The sequence below is a fragment of the Bactrocera latifrons genome, unplaced genomic scaffold (assembly GCF_001853355.1).
Source record: "Bactrocera latifrons isolate USDA-ARS-PBARC rearing strain unplaced genomic scaffold, ASM185335v1 scaffold_3, whole genome shotgun sequence".
Taxonomy (NCBI): domain Eukaryota; kingdom Metazoa; phylum Arthropoda; class Insecta; order Diptera; family Tephritidae; genus Bactrocera; species Bactrocera latifrons.
Window position 1 is genome coordinate 4,197,297 of NW_017536629.1, and position 22,055 is coordinate 4,219,351.

At 33.4% G+C, this 22,055-nt stretch overlaps 1 protein-coding gene across 4 annotated transcripts in view; it reads left to right on the forward strand.

Moving 5' to 3' along the window:
• LOC108970442 (elongation of very long chain fatty acids protein AAEL008004-like) overlaps positions 1-22,055 on the forward strand; it is a 105,381-nt gene that overhangs the window by 18,946 nt on the left and 64,380 nt on the right. For 2 of the 4 annotated variants that reach the window (XM_018935834.1, XM_018935835.1), the window contains exon 1: positions 18,263-18,858. The exons of the other annotated variants lie outside the window; for them this stretch is intronic. The gene's annotated coding sequence lies outside the window, so the exon portion shown is untranslated. Of the gene's footprint in view, positions 1-18,262; positions 18,859-22,055 lie in introns of those variants that run through there. 4 annotated transcript variants of the gene reach the window in all.

Below are 22,055 nucleotides of genomic sequence, written 5' to 3' on the forward strand. Positions count from 1 at the left end.
AAAAATTATTAAAAATTTGATAAAAATTTTTGTTTTAGTAACAACAAATTTTGTATAAAAAATATGTTTGCTTTTTAAAAATCATTTTTTAATTGCAATGAATTAAATTAACATTTAATCAACGCTGGCTGCGCGGTTATTCCCAGCAAACCATGTCGTTGCCACATTCATCACTCTGGCATTATTTGATTTAAATCCGTTTGCATAACACTTGGTTATTATTATTTTGTATTTTTTTTTTTTTTTTTTTTTTTTTTTTTTTTTTTTTTTTTTTTTTGTTATTAGGTTTTTTTTCACTTCTTAAGCGCATGAAAGCTGCAGGGGGCCGCTTTAATCAACAAGTTCCCGCCAATAATTATAAATGTGAATTTTCATTGGTCTTGGCTTAATTAAAACAGATGAGTGTTATTAAATGCTGAATTCATAAAGCGACAATTAATATTGGAAAAATTCTGAGGTGTGTCGCAAGCGATTATAGAAAATGCTTGCTCAATAATGAAATATTGAATTTTTGCAGCGGCCGCCGTGTTTGCTATTAAAATCGTATATTAATGTGCTTAGTAGTGACTCTAGCGAAAATAACCGTTAATTAAATAAGTGTTAAATGCGCAGCTCAAATGTTAAAACACAGTTTGAACTTTGCACAGTTAAATTACAACAAAAAAGCATTAAAAATACGAACAAAAGCAATAACAATACCAAAGGCATGTAATTGCTACTGCGTCTGCGTAGTTGATTTTAGTGACAACACCGTTTGCTGACAAACTTTGCATACTACACACATGCACATGCGCTTTATTTTGCGCGCGCACTCAAGACCACAAATTGATTACCTCGAAAATTGAACTTTTGTCCAAATTGCGTCGTTTTCATGTCATTTAACTTCAACTAAGTAAGTAATTGCGACTAATTGTTGTCATCTTGTCATTATGCGGCAAATAAAAGCTGTCAAAATTCTCACATAAATCTTGATGCCTGGCAATACAAACAAACCAATTTTTCGGCCATTCCTTGTGTCCATCAACAGCATCAGCAACAACAACATGATCATCAGCAGCAGTGTTGGTGGCGTCGACGGAAGATTTACAAATTAAATACATGCTACACATTTTTTGAATTGAATCTTTTTGTGATTGTTGTTGTTGTTGCTTTGCTACAAACTCTTTCAAGGTTCAAGCGCATGCGCTGTCAGCGTAACAATGTTTATTTGTTAGCATTAAACATTGTCAATGCTGCAATAATGCATAGCTTTGTGTGCTCGTTTGTGTGGGGGCATTTGGAAAACAGGAAGCAAAATGTTGCGTATACGCCAAGCTGGCACGTGAACGTATGTATGTATTTCGCTGGTGAGCGACCTTAGAAAGTCGCTGTTGTGAAATTAGTGACATATTTATGCACCTACATATATATACTATTTAATTACTGCTCACGCTCGCACATTAATAATTATATATTTGTTTTGTATATTTATACAATGCTGTGCTTTCAAAATATTGAAGTTATAATTTAATTAGTGCTATATGTTTTAAAGAATAAACCCGTTAACTTCGACTGCAGCAAAGGTATAGAAGCCTTCACAGAATCATTTCTATTAGCATAAAGGACTTGAGTTTAATACAACTGTAGCAGCTATATGAAATAGTTTTCGTTATTTCTATGAATTCTGTTGTACTCGAAATACGCCAATTTGTCCAATTTTTATATTTTTTCTCTTATTCTAACCAACATCTTGTCGCTTAAAAGAGAACTGGAGTTATTGCATTCCATTTTTCGTAATACTGATTGATAATAATGAACTACTTCCAGACCAATTACAAATTTGAATCCTTTTATACTCTTGCAACATGTTGCTTCCGTGGCTTTAATCTTTGCAAATTGAAAGAGTATAAAAGTACGGTTTTACCCGAACTTGGCTCATGCTTACTTGTTTACGGTTTGTTATTTAGAATTGCATCTAATTCAAATATTTATTTAATTTTTTAATAAAAATTGTAAATATTAATATTTTTTCTTCTTTTATTGCAGGTAAATAGTTTTTAAAGTGATATCCTACCTAGCCTTCTATCTTTATTCTGCAGTAAGTTACACTTCTGTATAAGTAATTTTTTTATTATTATAGACAATGCCTTAAGGGGGAAGCCTGCTTTAGAAGCCTAAAAAAAATCGATTTGTTTAGTAAACCCTTTTAAAAATTATCTAAGAATATATTCTCAAAGTTATAGATTGGAAATCGAAATATTGTCGAAGCTAGAAGGAAAATAGTGACCGAGCGTTTAGCAGATATATGAGCACTTGGGCAGAAAGCGAAAACTTCGACGCGCGATGTCTCGGTTTTTCATTTTTAAGATTTTTCTTAATTGACGGGCGTATGGAATTGGAGCAAAGTTTTTTATCTTTGGCATTAAATTATCTTCTATTTAAACACTAAAAACACTGAGAAAGTTAGGTTTGAAAACCTTTTTGAAGAACATAAAGAAAAAATGGTCAAAAACCATTTTTTCAATTTTTAAAAAATTAGTAAAATTTTACAAATTTTTTTTGGAATTTTCTTAGTTTAACTAGGAGATAAATTATTAAAAAATATGAATCTCTTTGAATTTTTTTTTGCGATAAAAATTGCGATCTGCTTCCTGGCCGTCCGACAAATGCACAAACGTGATGCATCGGGCAGTTGCTTCCCAAAAGCAGAATATCAAAGATTTCGTATCAAAAAAATTTGTGAATGATATTTAAATAAATGGCTATAAACCTTAAGAATTTCACTTTAATCAATTATTTGCTACTCTCCCAAAAAAAAATCTCAAAGGAATATTTATTTTTAAACCGCTAAAGCCCTTAAATAAGTGAAATTTGCCAAAAAAATTTAAAACGTATTGAATCAACAACGTGCTAAATATTCGTCGAATATTTACAGTACAAAAAATTTACATTTTCCGATTAGTTAATGAAGGTGATCGTACTAAAGTAAGCTTTTTTCGCATTTTCTAATTTTTTTTTTAAATAAAATCTAACACCTCAAAGTTCTTCTTGCTGGCTGGTATTCAAGAAACATTGCTGGTTTTATGTGCATAAATTTCCATCTGTAAATTTAATAGGCTACGTACAATGATTTGATGTATACTAGTATAAGCAAAAAATTGTAAGACTTCGTTCATAATGTTGAAATTCTTAAGTAATTCTCAAAATATATATAGTGCTCCAACCAACGTTTTTTCCAATCCTCCTAACAGTTGGTAAAGTCAATTTCCGGAAAAGCCTTCTTGTTTAATGCCTTCAATTGACTCAAAACGTTTCCCCGGAGCAGTTGTTTCAGTTTGCTGAATAGCCAGAAGTCACACGGAGCTAAATGAGGGGAATACGGTGGTTGAGGCACACTATTAGTTGAAACTCACGAAGAACAATCATTATCGTGGTGCTAAAACCAAGAATATTTGTGGCATAATGTCTTTTGATTCCAGCGATGCTACTCGTAGTAAGATATCTGACTGTTAAACGTCGATTCTCAAGCAAAAATTCCTTTATTTTATTGTCGTTTTGTTCATAAGTTGATGTTGATGGTCTGCACGTGGTTCTTCGTCATTACGAATAATAATGGACCTTTGAAATATTTATATCAATGAAAAACAATTGCTCGCGACAAACAATTATCGCCGAATTCTTTTTTGAACATTCCGAAAGTTTCAGCTTCAGGAATATTTTATTCCGCCCACCAAATTTAATGGAAATTCTTTGTTGAATAATTCGCATTCATCACAAAAATCGTCGAATTCACTTTATGTACTTCAGAAAGACAAGCGTTTACTAAACACTAATGATTATTTTTATGAGTCATTTGGCACAGATGTCACTGACAGTCGCACCAACCTAAAAGAAAAATATTTCGACAAAGGTGTTTTCACGCGAATTTTAAGTTAAAAGGTCTTACTATTCTTTGTCCATAGTACAAAAAAAAAATTGTATGCTTCAAAGTAGGTTTCTGGCTTAATTTTGGGGCGTGTCGGTGAGCATGCATAGTTTCCCATGTAAATAACCCACACAAAAATCATTTCAATTACAAAATTTTACATTTTTTTTTTTACTTATTCCAAATCATGGCTATAATCACAGTAGCGCTGTGTCTACGCTAATAAAGAAAGAAAGGTAATAGTAATCTTTCAGTTAAAAATTTCGTATAAAATTCATATAGTAACCGCAAATTAGTTTTATAGAAAATTTAATTCATTTCGAATTAACTAATTTATTTTCCTACAAAAACAACAAACAACGCGCTTCATGGAACTTAACTTAACTATACTAAACCGCAAATATTGAACTAGTTAACCGAGCAACAAATATAAATTTTCCTAGTGTTAACAGGTCCAAAAGTGGTTTGCCAAAATCGAAGCTGATTTAAATCAATTTTTTGCTGCTAAAACATTTCAAAGTGCCAAACTAAGAAATGCTTACAACAACTATGCGAGCAGACGTGAAACTACGAGATTGCAACAGCGAACATTTTGTATTTTGTAATTAAAAATATATATACAAATGCAAACATGCGTTTCATTATGGATGTGTAACATGTGAACAAAGTGGTGCGCGCATGCGCGTTAGATCCAATTCCGCTAGCGCATCCAAATAAGACCAAAGGCCCACTAACTTGTCCGCTGCCTATGTTTGGCGGGTGGTCAGTTCACGGTTAAACCGAAACTGAATGGTGACAAAACAAAAAATAAAAAAAAACAACAAAAAGAAAACAAAAAAATTTAAAAAATACAAAAAATTACACAAAACTAATAAAAAACGGTAAAACGCCAACACCAAAAATGACAGCGTTATTAGTAATAGAAAGAAGCGTCAGCAAAGTCGAAAAGCTGCTTTTGTTTTTGCAATAAAACATTGTAAAATCGCTGCCAATAACAAGCACCAAAGTGAAGACGCTTACGCGCTTCGTGTGCCAACAACACTTGCTATAACAACAAAAACTGTGACAGTTTCTGTGGCAAAATTTGTAAACCAAATTTGTTTTTTTTTTTTTTTTTTTGCTTTGCGTTTGAGCCTTCTCCATTTTTGGCAAACAATCAATTCATTTTAGGCCAAAAGCACACCTTTTACTCGCCGCTCGTCACTCGCTGTCGTTTGGCTTTGCGCCGGCGCTGTTTAACCTTCGTTGTGATTTGGTTAATAGCTTGGCAGTTGGTTGATGGGCGCAAAGTGACATTTAAAAGCGTTATTGTTGTTGTTACTACTGCTGTTGGCGATGATTTCAAAGCTTTTGTAACAACCTGAACCAGGAATCATCGTGCGCAAATGCCAATGCCTACGTATTTATGGCATTTAATATCAGTGACTGCTTTATTTCACCTGCTGTGCCGGCTCTTTTGACCTCTCTTCATTACCTCGTGACTATTCGTAGTTTAGACGACGACGACCTTGACTTATTTTTATTAGTTTCTTTTGCAAAACGTGTTATGAATATATAATACCATCCGGCTGTAATTTCTTCATAGACAATATATAACCTATATAAATTAACGGTATTTACATAGGTCATATGTCATATCTACATACTTGTTTGTACCAGCATCACAATATGTTAAGTAAAAGCATTAAGTGTAATAAAATAGTTTGATGTTATAGAAAAATTAATAATAGACCTAATTTGTGGTTAAGAAAGTTTTTACATTTTTAAAAAATTGTTAAGCGAACTAAATTTCATTTAAAAATTAAAAAAAAAAATATTTTAAAAAAATCTATACAATTATTACCATTTTTTTTTCTCCTTACGTTTTTTCTTATCTTTTTTTTAACATTTTAATTTGTTATCGTTATTTTGAGATTTGTGCGATTTGTAATTGTTTAAGTGTGATTTTTTAAAAATTTTGTTTTTATTTATTTTTTTAGTTTTTAAACGGGTGGCAAGCCATTGTAATACATCTTTCAACTCAAAAATCTTCAAAATTATTTCGTTTATAATTCATATTATTATAGATCAGAAATTTATTACTATTATACTAATTTCTTATTTGATTTTTAATAAAAGTGGCAGCATTTAGGATTGCTCCATGGAATAAAAGTATTTTCTATTCCGTTTCTATTGAAATCTAATTGGAGGAGATTTTTTAAAATTTGTTTGTTTAAGTTTTTGACTGATGGCAACTCTTTTCTTAATTGAAGCTGATTTTCTTCGAAAAATTAAAATATGTTTGTATAACAATTCGTGTCATTCACGAACAAATTTTATATTTTGTTTTATATTTTTAAAACCATTGGCAACTCATTATTTTATAACTTTCTCAGCTATAAAATCTTTGCAGCCATTTTGTGTATAATTTATATTGTTAAAGAGAAGTTTCTCATTTTATATTCTTTTATACATACATAGAATATATTTTTTATTATATAATACTGAAATTTATTTTTAAATAGGTGGCAGCAATCACACATATTTTATGAAGTAAAAAAGTATATTCTCATCCCCTTTCAATTAAACCCGTTACACTAAAAGTCGAAGAAGGTTTTCAATTAAATATTTTTTTATTTTTATGCTCTGCAGTAGTTATATATGTAGTATTCCTTCCGGTTATTCATACGATCAGCATTTCTTCAAAATATTTAGATCTGGCTTTGTACGATGAAGAGAAAAAGTACTTTTCTGCAGTTTTAACATGTTATTTACAAAAAAAATTTTTTTTATGAAAAACTTATTTTATTTATTTCCTAAACAGGTGGCAACATATTTTAAAATTTTTTCTACAAACTATTTAAAATTTTTTTCTTTGTCATTCGTCAGATAAGTTATATATTTCCATTATATAATATACTAAAGAGGTGGCAACACTCATAATTAAATTTGGAGTAAAAAGTACTTTCTAAACGAATGCAATTAATATACATTTGTATATGGTATATACATACATATATGCTAAGAATTCGAAATTTGTTAAAGTTATTATTTTAACAGGTGGCAACTCTTTTTTATATTCTAACGTTAACAACTCTAAAATCTTATGAAAATTGCGACTTATGTATCTACTACACTAAAAATATATAATTATTTTGTAAAACTCTATAAATATTAACACACTCGTGCGAAAAATAATCTTAAAACCGTTGATGTTGAGAAAAATATTTTAATAACTTGTAAAGAAACAAAAACTAACATAATTATTACTCAAAACAAACGTACATATATATTCCGCAAAATGTGCTGGTAAGTACTGTTAATTTTATGCTTTAATCCATTGTTTTATAGACTGCACTCATTTCCGCGCTTTTATTCTCATTGCCTTGTCCACCTTGTGCAATAATGTTTAATAGTTCTACGTAATTTGTTAAATGTTGAGATTGTCACTGTAAATGTTTGGAAAATTAAACTGCCGGTTTAACTAGAATTGAACAATTAATGAGAATTATGCGAATTTACTTTTTATCACAGCGCATAAATACACAACCATAACCCGCCTTTCACAATTAAAGTTGTGACACATTCTTATGAAAAGTAAATTTCAAAATACTTTTAGCTGTTACGAAACTTGAATAGCAGCATCATTTCTAGTACCATAAATCTTCCCCAAAATTTTTTTCTCGAACACTCCTAAGGCCGACTCATCATTGTTAATGTCTCCGAAACATATAGCAGGCTCGGAATGATAAGGGGCTAGTAGAGTTTGGTCTTTGCTTGTCGAGAAAGGACTTTTACTTTTCAATTGTCCAAAGTAGCATCAGTTGACAATAATGATTCTGGGTTGGATTTCAAGACGATGTTGTTGGAAAAATAGATGAAATTATCTACGACTTCAAAGTTATGGCTCTCAAAAGTGCGTGTGAGAAAAATCGCGACTGTTTCTTCGATTACAGGAGATATTTCGTTTTGTTCTTGTTCACAACAAGTTCACAACCATTCATCGTGCATGCTTTTATCCGAACATTTCTTGCAAAGAAGCTGATGCATGCACCTTGTCAGTTTCTCGCCGCCTGGAATAGCTCGAGCCGTGGAGAACCTTTGTTTTTAGCGACGTTGGAAGTCGTGAATAACTCCAAAAAATTTCACTGGATCGTGATTTTCTGGGTAGATAACCGACGTCAGTCCAGCGGTGTTAAATCGCGCAGACTTGGTAGCCACGCCGCAGGCTAACAACGTGAGATCAATCGCTCACCAAAAGCTATTTCAATAAATAGATTGTTTGGTCGACTATTGTTTGGCGTGTAGTGCAGAGCCGTCCACATTATCATCTTCCAATGAAAGCGCGTCTCAACAATGGCTTGTGGATTGCCGTCACTTCAAATGCGACTATTTTGCTATTAACGTACCCTTTTAACCAAAAGAGAGCTTCACCACTAAATAAAATTGTAAAAGGCTTTTAAATTTTTAAAACAATTTAAACAGTAGTGATTTTTGAATTCCGAAAAAGTTTTTTGTACTATCGTACTATTTGTGCTGCTAAAGATTTGAAGTAAATTATACTTGTTTAAAAACTATAAACTCCAAACCTAGGAGGTTACTAAGATATGTTTTTTCGCATAAAAATAATTTCTTCATCAAGTGGAGAAGAGACATTCCGTTTGCGTCCGGTTTCACACCGTAGGATTGCAAAGCAAGTACACTTTCCTCGATTCACTACGCTCCAAAGCTTGTAGATTCTAAGACTGTTAATACAAAGTGTATTGTGCAACATTCTTTAAATTACTTTCTATTCCATAATAACAAAAATATATTCGCTTCAGGTTTTTTAATTCTATTAGCACTATATTGATGTCTAGATTCAGAAAAAAGTCACTGAAGCCAAAACAGCGCATTTGAGTCACCAACAAAATCTCTTGAAGGCAGAACTTTATGATAGTCCCGTTATTATAGTAAGTTCACCTCGGAATTCGAGATACCCAGCTGTCTACCATATGCAGGTTTTGAGACAACTTTTACGGTGTCAATATACAATATTTACAGATTTACAGCGGGGTATCTCGAATTCCGAGATTCTTACCTAATTAAAGCTTAAATGACTGGACTATGAATGAAATCAAAATCAATATTTATATTTTTTATTAAGCTGACGCATTTTTACTAAATCTAGTTAACGGATAACCAATTATGAACAGTCAGTGAATTCATCTCGAAAATCGACGTCACAATTTGCGCAAAATGCTTGTATGTATATGGCGATTTCCAAATGAGTACTTAAAAAGTGAGCTGTCATAGGCAAGCGTGTAGAAAGTGCAAGTGAATGTATGACTATGTAAGTAATGTAAGTAAATACATGCAAGTATGTATGTGCACCTTTAAGTGGATGTTTGTTTGGATGTGTGCGTACCCGTATTGGCCGCAATGAGCGCCCAATTGGCCGGTGCGTTGCTGTGCTGGCCGCTTAGCGCTTTAAAATATGCATGAGACAACCTAATTTGCCAAGACATAACAACAACAAATAGCTGTAGGTCACATGACGCTTATTGCCCTTACGTCAAACGCAAGCAGTGGCACAACAATGCGTCAACACGTCAACGCGTCGGTGCAGCAATGCGTCAATTTCCCCGCAATTGTCTTGTCACCATATGGGAGCGCACATACCAGTATGTATGTATGCATGTATGTATGCATATTCATGGAAGTGTGTAATTGCAATTTTTGTGATTGAAATTACGAAATTTGTACGCCGATTTCTATTATTAAATATTTATGCAACTACATGTGTGTGTGTGTGTATGTGTATATTATATGTGTGTACCAAATGTTGCCCCTGCGCAAACCTTTATTAATCACTCTTTAGGAAGCAAGAATCAATTTATATTAAGGACAACCTTCCCTGTGTGTATATGTATGTATGGCTTTGTTGTTATTATACCATATACAGTGTGTATCAAATTTGCCACGACGTTTGTAACGCCTAGAAGGAAATTTCAGCGAACCTATAAAGTATATACATATAATGGTTGTGACATAATTGTCCAATCTGACCGATTCTAACTTATTTCACTCGGATATTTCAAAAACTGACGAACAAATCTTTATGATCACTTTAAAAGTTTGCCTTAAAAATAGCTGGATCAAAGCCCGTTTTGGACCCATACATCTCTAAAACATTTCACGTCCACGTGTTTTCCGTTTTTTTGCCACTCCTGCTCTCTGAGATCATTCATCAGCACCTCGGTATACGGGATAGATATCGAGAGTTGAAGAGGGAAACGAGACGCATTTTTAATCAAAAGAAGAGAGAGGCGTGAGTACGAAGAGCTTCAGAAGCTAGTCAACAAGGGTAGCGCTTGAAAATTACATGAAAAGACCATACTCTTGTAGAAACCCCAGAGGTGATCTGGTGACTGATGCGCAAAACATACTGAAATTATGGAGGGAGCACTTCTCAACCTACTGAATGGCAGTGAAAGCATAACAAAAGGAGATGGTGAACCCGATTCCCCAATCGATAAAGATGGAGTGGACGTTGAACGACCACGAAGTTCGAATAGCAATTAGCCGTCTGAAGAACAACAAAGCGACGGGCGCCGAAAAAAGCGGACACCATAATCAATAAAAAATATCGCATATAAGGTCTGTATAAAGATAAGAGCCCACCATCAAGAAACTTATTGGACGTTATCAGCGTGGTTTTAGGCCTGTAAAATCAACGACTGACCAGATATTCAGCATGTGTCAAATCTTGGGAAAGACTCGTGAAAAGAGAACATCTCTTCGTCGATTTCAAAGCTGCACAGCACAAAAGGTGCTGCCGCGATATCTGAATTTCTCCTTTCTAGAGACTGGTCTGGTATTGAACGAGAGCAAAACAGAAATATCTCATATTCATCAAACAAACAGTTATCGCACTCGCGACTTATGTTCCACGACACTGCCGACAGTCATAACTTCGAAGCCCGAAATAATTTCGTCTATCTTGGAACGATCATTAACAGTTGTAGCAACGTCAGCCTTGAAAGACAACCCACAGAATAACACAACAAAGCACAGAATATCTTTTATAAACAGGGGCCTCTTTGGACAACTGAGAAGTAAAGTAATACATCGACGAACAAAAACCAAACTTTACAAGTCACTCATCATCCCTATACTATATGGTTTTAGGAGTTTTCGATATTAAAGTTCTGCGGAATATTTATGGTTCTTTGCGCGTTGGCAACGGCAAATATTGTACACGCTGGAACGATGAGCTGTACGAAATATACGACGACATTGTCATAGTTCAGCGAACTAAGAGACATCGGCTACGTTGGCTAGGTCATGTCGTTCGAATGGAAGAAAACACTTCAGCTTTGAGAGTGTTCGAAGCAGTACCCGCCCTGGAAAGCAGAGGGAGAGGAACACATCCACTCGGTTGGAAATACCAGTTGGAAAAGGACCAGGCAACATTTGGAATCTCCAATTGGTGCCAAACCGCGACAAGGCAGAACGGCTGGGGCGCTGCTATGAACTCGACTATAACTGCGTAAGTGGTGTTTACGTCATTAAGGGAAGGAAGAAAGAATAGTATTATCTCTAGATTCCTATATTATATAGTAGCCATACAAAGTGATCGTTAAAAATCAAGATGCAATTTTTTTTTTTTTTTTTTGCTTGTTTATGCTATAAAAATGCACCTGTGAAGGGTATTATAGCTCAGGTTAACGTTTTTCATGTTCTTCTTCTTTTTTTTTTTATATCCATTTTAATTTTTCAGTATTGTTTTTGGCAAATCTTTGTAAGCATATTGTCGAAAACGAATATTTTGGCTATGTAATAAAATACAAACAAGCACACATGTTTGTTGTTGTTGTTGTTGTAAACAAACACACTAAGCACATATTTGCAGTTGAACTTGGACTTATTTATTGGTAAGCAAAAGACATAACATTTTGGAGGTGTGTTTGTGTACTTACCAATGTGTGTTTAAGCGCAAATGCGCAAACCCACACACACACACATGCACACACAGAGGCATGTAAATAATGTGTATTGAATGATTGGCCGAAATGATTTTTAAATGCGATGAACACTTTTATTTTGACATTGTAAAACCAAAGAATGTGATCAAATAGCAATAAAGCAAACGACGAGGCACACACACACAGATATACATTTAAAATTCAATAATACAACTGTACACTCATATATGCATGTGTGCGAACAGGTAGTTATGCGCTTATGTAATAAACGCTCGGCGCTGGCTGTGGGTAAATTTCGATCGCCGGTATCGAGCACCACCGCCAACCGCTTGGCAAACATGCATGCATGCGTGCGTGTGTGTGTTTGCTGCGCTGCTCTGCACATCGGCGGTCAATTTATGTGTGTCGTCGCTGATGGTTTGAGGACGTGAGGATTTTGTAAGTTTTGGAATGCAAATGCACAGCGCCAATTGCATATGAGAGCAGTAAAAATTTATCAACAACAACAAAAACAACAAAAATGTGATAAAATTCACTATTTACATGTAATTGCGCGGTTCGGCAGTTGAGAAATTAATATGACTGCGCTTTTTTTTCAATTAATTTTGTTTTTCTTCATTTTTATGTGTTTTTGTGACTATTAGCCGTTGCATTGGCATTTGCAATTATCATTTTGGCCGGTGGCTCATGTTGACAGTGAAACTATCGAAATTTATGGCTTTCGGAATAACAATTAGAAATATGTACTCGCATTATTATTGGCCGCCGCATGTAATGAAACCAAGGGCATGTGCGGAATATGATTTTATTGGCTCGTCGCTAAATGATTCCATGAGTATGATAGCATTGACATGAAAATTTAATTAAATAAAATTAGTTAACGAATTTGGTACTTAATGCGTACATATGTAAGTAATTTGGTTAGCAGCCTCTAATGCCTTAGTTAGAGAATATGTAGCACATACTCATGTACTCGTATGATTTCTCATAAAACTGCCTCACTATTGATGATAGTGAAAAATTATAGCATTTTTGTGCACGTTGAAGTTTTAGAAAACCATTATCACCACTTATTAGCAACTCTTTTAACGTGAAAATTTTCGTTTGAATATTATGATTCTTTTCCGATATTAAATTAAAATTCACAAATTAAAAGGTTCCAGTACGAGAACTGGATTTTAGCCGATCGGTTTGTATGGCAATTATATGTTATAGCGGTCTGATCTGAAAAATTTGTTTGGATATTGTACATGCGAAATTTTATTCAGATATTTAAATTGATCCTTACAAGAGCGCTGTTGAGCGTTTCGTTTGTCTGACGCTATATGCTATAGTAACTTGATCTAAACAATTTCTTCGTATATTACACCGTTGACTTAGATAATAATAAGTGCTTAATTTGGTGCAGATATCTCGTAAAATAAAAAAGTTTTCATACAACCACTTGACCGAAGCTAAAAAATATAAAAACCAAAAACTTGTTTATTTGAATTTTCTACAGTTTGTATAAAAAAATTTGAATGCAAAAATTGTAATTATTTTGATTACCTACAATTTCCCTTTATACCTTTTTCCATAGATCTTGTAGCTTTTTCGGGAAATCAATACGAACACTTATACGCCTGAAAACTACAACGTTGCCTACATTTAGGCTAAGTGACTAATTTTATCAACGTCGTACACTTTTACACTTTTTATACTCTCGCAACAAAGTTGCTAAAGAGAGTATTATAGTTTTGTTCATATAACGGTTGTTTGTAAGTCCTAAAACTAAAAGAGTCAGATATAGGGTTATATATACCAAAGTGATCAGGGTGACGAGTAGAGTTGTCTGTCTGTCCGTTCGTCCGTCTGTCCGTCTGTCCGTGCAAGCTGTAACTTGAATAAAAATTGAGACATTATGATGAAGACTTGATACACGTATTTCTTGGCTCCATAAGGAGGTAAAGTTCGAAGATGGGCAAAATCGGCCCACTCCCACGCCCACGAAAAAACCTATAAAGTGTCATAACTAAGCCGTAAATAAAGATATTAAAATGAAATTTGGCAAAAAGGATCGCATTAAGGATGGGCATATATGGACGTAAGTTTTTTGGAAAAGTGGGCGTGGCCCCGCCCCCTACTAACTTTTTTGTACATATCTCGAAAACTGCTATAGCTATGTCAACCAACCTCTACAGAGTCGCTTCCTTTAGGCATTTCCATACACAGTTCAAAAATGGAAGAAATCGGATAATAACCACGCCCACCTCCCATACAAAGGTTATGTTGAAAATCACTAAAAGTGCGTTAACCAACTAACAAAAAACGTCAGAAACACTACATTTTACGGAGGAGATGTCAGAAGGAAGCTGCATCCAGCCTTTTTTTTTTAAATTGAAAATGGGTGTGGCGTCGACCAAAAACAATATCTCAGGGAGTACTCAACCGATTTCAATGAAATTCGGTATATAATACCCTGATGACATGTACCAAATATGGGTGAAATCGGTTCACAACCACGCCTGAAATCTCGATTATCACTTTATCATGCGAGAGTATAAAATGTTCGGTGACACCCGAACTTAGCCCTTCCTTACTTGTTTATTTAAAATTTTTGTAACATAAACTTACTAAATTCCTTCTTCAAAAACAAATTTAAAAGATATAGAAAAGTAAACGCTGTTTGTAATAAATGTTATGAAAGCAAAGTATTAAATAGTAGGGTAGCTAAGTTCGAACATTTTATACTCTTGCAACTTGCAAAGACCAGAAACCTTGGGTGTTAAGAAAAAATTATTTGAAAATGTTGGGAAGGAATAAAACATTTATGTATTATTCGATTACATCAAATTTGGTATTTTTTTGACATACTATATACAGTATAAGAGGAACAATTAACATACCACAGACTAATAAAATGACCCCAGGGTTCCCTCAAGGTATCTCACATACCATCACCAATCATATTGAATAAAGTCAGCCGTATGTACGATATTAGTCATATGGAGGGTAGCTCAAGTTTCCGCACATCTTTATCAATTTGAAGCATAAAGAAACGCTGTTGTTAGTAAAACACACTCTTTCGTTCTCATTAAAATAACTCATATATTGACCGATCTATGCGGCATTAAGTGATCCGGAATTTCGAAAATATTTGCATTAGCTGTATGGTGGCTAAAGGAAATATTGACTTTTCGACACCCAGACATACTATTATCAGGACAGAATCATCTATGAATTTAAATTATATATCTCACACATTGACCAATATTATCGGACAAAAAAGTGGCTGTAAGAATTTCAAAATAATGCCATATACAGAATTTGGTTGAAGTCGGTCGAGAAGTCCTCAAGGTATAGAAACCTGCATACTAATAAAGTTACAGCTTACACGGACAGATGGTTGGACAGACACACAGCCAACCGGATTTCAGCAGCTTTCAGCTTGGAACAAGAGTTAACAAAATATGCGAGGTTAAATTTATCATGTTAGTTTGACAGCAGAACAGATTAGTTCGTTACGTCATAAACTCAAGCAAGGGAAGTCTCGGTTTAGAGTTAGTTATACGAGATTAACAGTTCCAAATATTACTTGTACCATTATTATTTAAACTCGAACTCTTTTTTAGAAATGATACCCATAGCTAAAACTCCTTAACTGCTGCTAATCATTACCGAAACCCAACAGGATGTCTACAGAACAACAATCTACAAGTCCAGTGTGGCCCATGTAATGACAAATGCCAATATTATATTTGTTGTTGAACGGATACTGCTTTAGTGGCGCTTCCTTTCTCTCCCAAGTGCTTTAGCCCTGATATTTCTTGTCAACAATACTTGGGCGAGCAAAGTCAGCAAACAGCAGAAACCAAAACAAAAACAATACAAATAAACTTCAAAAACTTTAGCAAAGATGAGCGCTCACTCTCTCCCTTGCGCTAGCGCATTCTCTGACCCTCTCTCTTTCACAGCAGCGATGACATCGATGGTGCCGCGATGACATAATATCATCGTTGTAATAATAAAGTGTGTATGTGCAGACACACTCATCTGCGATACACACACACCAACATTCATAAGTATGGAAAGCACAGAAACTAAAATGAATTATGGAAGTAATGCGGTGAGCAAACAAAAGATCAAACTGAAAAAGCGAAAACATTTTAAAAAAATGAACGAAGTCTCACGAGAAGAGGTAATGTACGATAAGACACACGTACAAATAATTTTTATTGAGGGGGACATAAAATAACTACAACAAATGCAAACAAACCATGATATCTAAACACAACAACCTTACCAGTGGGCCATTCGCACCAAAGAGCGCCTACAGCAGAGTCGGTGCGCTTAAAGAGCTTTGTGCCAAGCTAAGAGCGTCGGTAGGAGCATTTGGAATTGCTCCACATTGAAAACTGTGCCAATTACACAATTCCGCTGCCGCCAATCTGCCACATGGTTTATTTGAAATACAAGCACAGTGTGTTCGAAAATTGTACTCAAGAAGTCTGTTGATAAACCTATTCAAAATGTAAATATAAGGGATGTCGATTATAAAGGTTATCCATTTCGAGGTTCCCTACTTTTTCAAGAAAAACTACAGAAACTTCAAATTTAATGAGGAACGTTTATTATCACTCGAACGAACATTCCAAGGCCTGAATCGAAGCGGGATTGTCCGTATAGACTTTATACTATACAAATCCACACAGGAAAAAGTCCAGAAATGGACTTCATGCTAAACAAAATTTGACTAGAAAAGGTCGGATCTTCTTGGATCTTTTCAGGAGCCTATAAAAAGAATAGATATAACTTGGGAAGGTCGATGGCTTCAGTTCTTGCACAATGCCTATTTTGTATGACTGCAGTTTAAGATCTCGACGTAAAATGCGCAAAGTCGCTCTATACGTCAGACAGAGCTGATTCGAACGGTGCCGAATCGACACTCCCACAGAGCTCCGGTCAAAACAATATGTTTGGATACTGTAGAACTCCATTCAACAAAAATTTATTTAAAATTTCGTCAAGAATTTTCTTAAAAAAAAAGTTCCTTACAAGAATCTAATTTTGATCATACTCTTTGTATGGTAGTGGTGGCATAGTGGTCTGATGTTAACAGTTCCGATAAATATACTCTCTGTTAAGGCAAAAAGGGCGTTTTCAGAACAGTTTCTTAAAAATTGAAAGACTAGTTCGCCGACGTATATGCCAAAATCAACTCAGCAGTTAACCTTGATTATTTTTAAATACACTGTATAGGGTCTCCGACATTACAAACTTCGTAGCAAACTGTATATGCCCTGTTTAGGGTATAAAAAGAATGACTATACCTGATCACTTTAGAATTTTAATTTGAAGGCTGAACTGTTTAAGGGTGTAATCATCGACTCAATATTTATTATTTAAACAAAATCTTTCAGAGAAACACTTATTTAACACAATTTTTTGTGCACCTATGAGTGTATTTATTTTGCACATTGCGCATACATACATATGAATATATTTACATTCCAACAAGACAATATATTTATATATTTATAGATAGGTTTTATGTTGAATTGCTCGTAAATATGTCGATACTACTTTTCTTCACGCTTTGCTATCACACGACTAACTAAAGCAAAAACAAATGCTTTGAAGCTTATGCCGTTAAAGAGAGTATGACTTGAAGAGCGTAAAATGTTTGTTACATGCACTCTTACTTGCTTACAAGTATTTTGCGGTATTTTCCAACACTGTGCGCACTAAAGAATCTCCAGCACTAGTGATTTGCAAATGCCAAACATGTAGGGAGGGTGTGCGACCGCAATGAGAGCGCATAACGGTGGTGCAATGCATGTTTGCAAGATAGCAAGAGGCAAAGGTGCGCAAAGGTAACTAATTAAAAGCGAAATGTTTGAAAGCACCCTTGATGACTGTGTGGCCTGCGAATTGATATGCCTACTTCGTATAATATTCCTGCAATATTTTAAATTTAAGGGTAATGGTTATTTACCTTATTTATATTTGATGTTTACGCAGTTTTTTTCAACGGGCATGCCAATGTACACACAGCGGTTGCGTTACCGTCATTCACCGCATTAGGGGCTGAGCAGCTCTGCATTCAGCATTTTGGCGCTCTTCCATTCTCTAAAAGCACCAATCTGAATTTTACAAATTTATTGTCCAAACGCTTAGCGCAGTTCGCGCTGCTGCCGGATAAGCTACAACTATGCGTGTATATGCGGTTTCCCAATTTTTGCACCAGTGTGGTGTAGTCATCGCGGCCGCTACTAACTCTCTCGTTATCCATTGACACAAGACAAAATGCTCCGTCGGCAGCGACGTCGTCGTGGTCAGCGCAAGTGAACGTCGGCTGGCTGGCAAAATTGACGGTGACGGGTTCACGTTCTCTTCACCGAACGCATACACTTCAGTTTGAATTTCGCTTTGGGTTGTGCCTGTCCAATTGACATACACACGCGAAAGAATTATCTGCTGATTTACGTTGAACGGTGTAGTTATTTTGTTATTTTTTTGCCAAGTGAACTCAGTCAGAATCATTTTGTTTAACCAGCATAATCCAATGAGGTTGGATAAATAAAATACTACTCGGTAAAGTGGAAACGGTAGCGAGATTATTGTGGCACCGAATACGCAAGGCATTGAGTTAATTGAAAAGTTATTTTTTTTTTTTTAAGTGAAAAGCAAAAACAAATGACAAAAAACAGCACACATTTCTTATTGCAAGAACACCAATATTTTTTCGTTTCGTTTCGGTTGGTTTTCGGTTAAAGCTTCTTCGGTTTTTCATGTGCGAAGATATAAACTGCAAATGTGCGAAAAAACAACTTCAGTTATGAAATATTCAGTTGAGCGCTTATAGTAAATATCTAGACGCCAAAACCAGCGTACGAATAAGCACATAGCAGCGCAGCTGTCAGACTTGAAAGTGGAAAGTGGCAGCAGCGGCTGTTGGAGAGGAAAAACAAGCAGAACCAGACTAACCTACTAGAAAAGAAGGCGCGTGTGCGGAAAGCGTGCAAAAAAGTAAGAAAAACCTCAATAGTGATAAGTTGCTGTTTTCATTTTGACTGGAATGTAAATAAGGCCTACGAACGTTGCAAAAAGAGCATTAATAAGGATCTAGCGTCAACTCGAAATGTTGGCATGGCGCACATGTGACACGGAATTGTGAAAATAAACACGAAAGTGGAGGACAGTAAAATAAAAAAAGGCAAATCATGGCAGATGAAATTATATATGTATATTGTTTTTTTTTTAATTTATTAATGCTTTGAAAAAAAAAAAATAATAATAAAAACATTAAATAAGAAATAAATAAGAAATTTTATAGAAAAAAGAATAAATTATAATAAAAAAGTAAAATCGAAAAAACCAACACACATTATTTTCATATTGAATAAAAAAATATTTTTTTTTTCTCAAAATCTAACAATAATATACTTATGAGTACATATTTGACTAAATAATTATATAACAAAGAAAAAACAGCAAAAAAATAATTTCACTGTTAACACAAAAAATTAAAATAAAAAGTGTAAACAATAACAAAAATAATTTAAAAATAAATATTATTTTCCAAAAAAAAAATTCTAAAAGCATATTAACAAAAAATTAAGGAAAATAACGTAAAATAAAATAGTGTTACGAAAAAAAATGTCTTGTCTAACTTAAAAAAAAATATTGGTTTGCAAAAAAATGATAATAAATCGAATGATACTAAACTAAAACAATAAATAAATATTTATAAAAAATTAAATAAAATAATATTATTTAAAATACAATACACTAAAATGAGAAATAAACTAAACAAATTACAAACAATAACAAATATGATTTTAATGTCTAACATAGAAAAAAATGTTCGTTTCCTAAAAAATATATATTTTTTTTTATTTTATTTTATTAAAGCTTACATAATAAACAAATTATTAAATAACATAATAAACAAATTACAAATTGGCGGTTCAGATCCTCCCAGTTGAAAAGGTTGGTCACATCCCTCAATTGTGGCAAATGTATAGTTTGAATAAGCAAACATAAAAAACGCATACGCATACGCATATACAACAAAAACTCAAAAGCAAAAAAATTAATCCAGCAAAACAAGAATCTAAAAAATATTAATAAATCATATTACATTTAAATAAAAATAAAAAAAAATAAAATAATATAACCTAAATACATTAAAAAAAAAAAAAATCAAACTGAAAATTAATAAAAAATGTTATTTTTTATATCTAACTTAAATAAATAAATATTTTTTTTACTAAGAAACTAAAATAAATAATATTATAATAAAAAAGAAAGCAAACAAGAACAGCAAAAAAATATATGTAAAAAAATTTTTTTGATATCGAATTTTTAAAATAAATAATTGCTTACAAAAAATAATAAAAAAACTTATGTAGTACGAAAGTTAAAAAAAATATGTAAATGATAGCAAAGGGCTTTTATAACTAAATAATTCGAGATTAATAATAAAATAAAATACTCAGCTGTTTCATGAAAAAAAAAATAATAATAAATGAGCAAAAAAAACACGATAAATACTAAGAAAAATAAAATGATTTCAATAAAAGTTAATTAAATTAATAGTAAAATTAAATAAATTCAATAAAATCAATTAAATTAATAGCTAGCACGAATAGAGTAAATGAATAAATAAGTAAAAAAAAAAATAACAAAAACAAAAGAATACCTTAAAAGGCATTGAAGATATCGCTAATAGATAATTTAATTGAAGCATACTCAACTTGATAACAAATGTCTTCCTACTTGTGCCGATTGTTTACCACATTTCAAGTGGAAGTGAAATGAATAGAACATGTCCCATAAGGAAACCACACCGATATTTAAGCGAATCGATTTGTCAGTCAAGTCGTGAAGTAGAATAAAGTGACAAAAGTATCTACGACGAGATTAAGCTGTCACATGTCGACATCAAATGGCAAAATATCAATAACCACAAAACTACATACAAATATACATACAACGTAGTGTTATTATGTGTAGACATACTTTTGCTGGGGTATGTGTGTGTGCCAGCTAATAAATATAAATAAAATGCTCTTCATTTCACTGGCCAAGCAAACAAGGATTAATTTTAATTTGCTAAATCATCACCAGATCAAGCAGACGTGACTTATTACAATTTGTGGCAGGAGTTATTGCAGGAAAAAATTGTATTCAAACCCAGAGGAGATAATAAATGCGAAATATTCTATGCACAAGCCATGTTTTTTTTTTTTTATATTAAAAATACCTATTTTGTGTATATATTCTTTAATATAATCAACCTCCGCAAATATTAGAAAAGCCAGCAAAACTTTTTTGTTTTGCAAATGGGGCACTTTATTGACACTAAGCTTGTTAAGATATCAAAATCATCGAATTTTGTGCCAACAACGTTCCAAAGTCATCACCAAACAACAAACTCAACTACATAATACACTCTCCCTAACCAAACTCCTGCACGCTATTGATTTCGTTGACTTTCCACCAAAGCATATACCAACAAATATTTGCGCAGACAGCAAGTGAATCCCAAAGTTAAGGCAACATTGTTTCAATGGCATTCGAGCGTGTGTGTGCAGTGGAGAGAGTGGATGTGTGAAAGTCTTACCAGACAAGTATAATGCAGTCACACAGTCACTGGAGTGTAGTCTCTCTTGCTCTTTATGATATTTTCTATAAACCTGCTGTATTGTGACACAAAGTTTTTTAAATAATTTAATCGGAAATAAGTTGATAAGAAGTGATATTTACTCACGACTTGAAGATATACTCACTACTTCGTGAGATTAGAGAGAATGTTGATAAGAAACAATGTGCTTTAAGATATGATGCAACAGTTATTTAAATTTATGGATGGTAGATTATTAAAGTAAATTTCTTGTATTTTACTTTTAAATAACAATAATAGTAAAATTGATTTAATTATCGTTCCACAATCGGAAGTAGAATATTCTTGTGTATGTAAATTTTCTAAAATTTCGGCCTTAACTTATTTATAAAAGACTTGGTTTTCATTTTGGCATCTAAGTCGAGTTCCCAACGACTAGCTCCAATCCCATAAACCTTTTTGGAGTACTAAAATTATTTAAAATATTTTTAAATTTTTATATTTATGTGCCTTAATCTCATTGTTTCGATTCTCAAGGGTTCAGTAGGGTAATCTTTTTTCAAAACAAAATTTTTTTAGCATTTTCTGCTCCCTTATA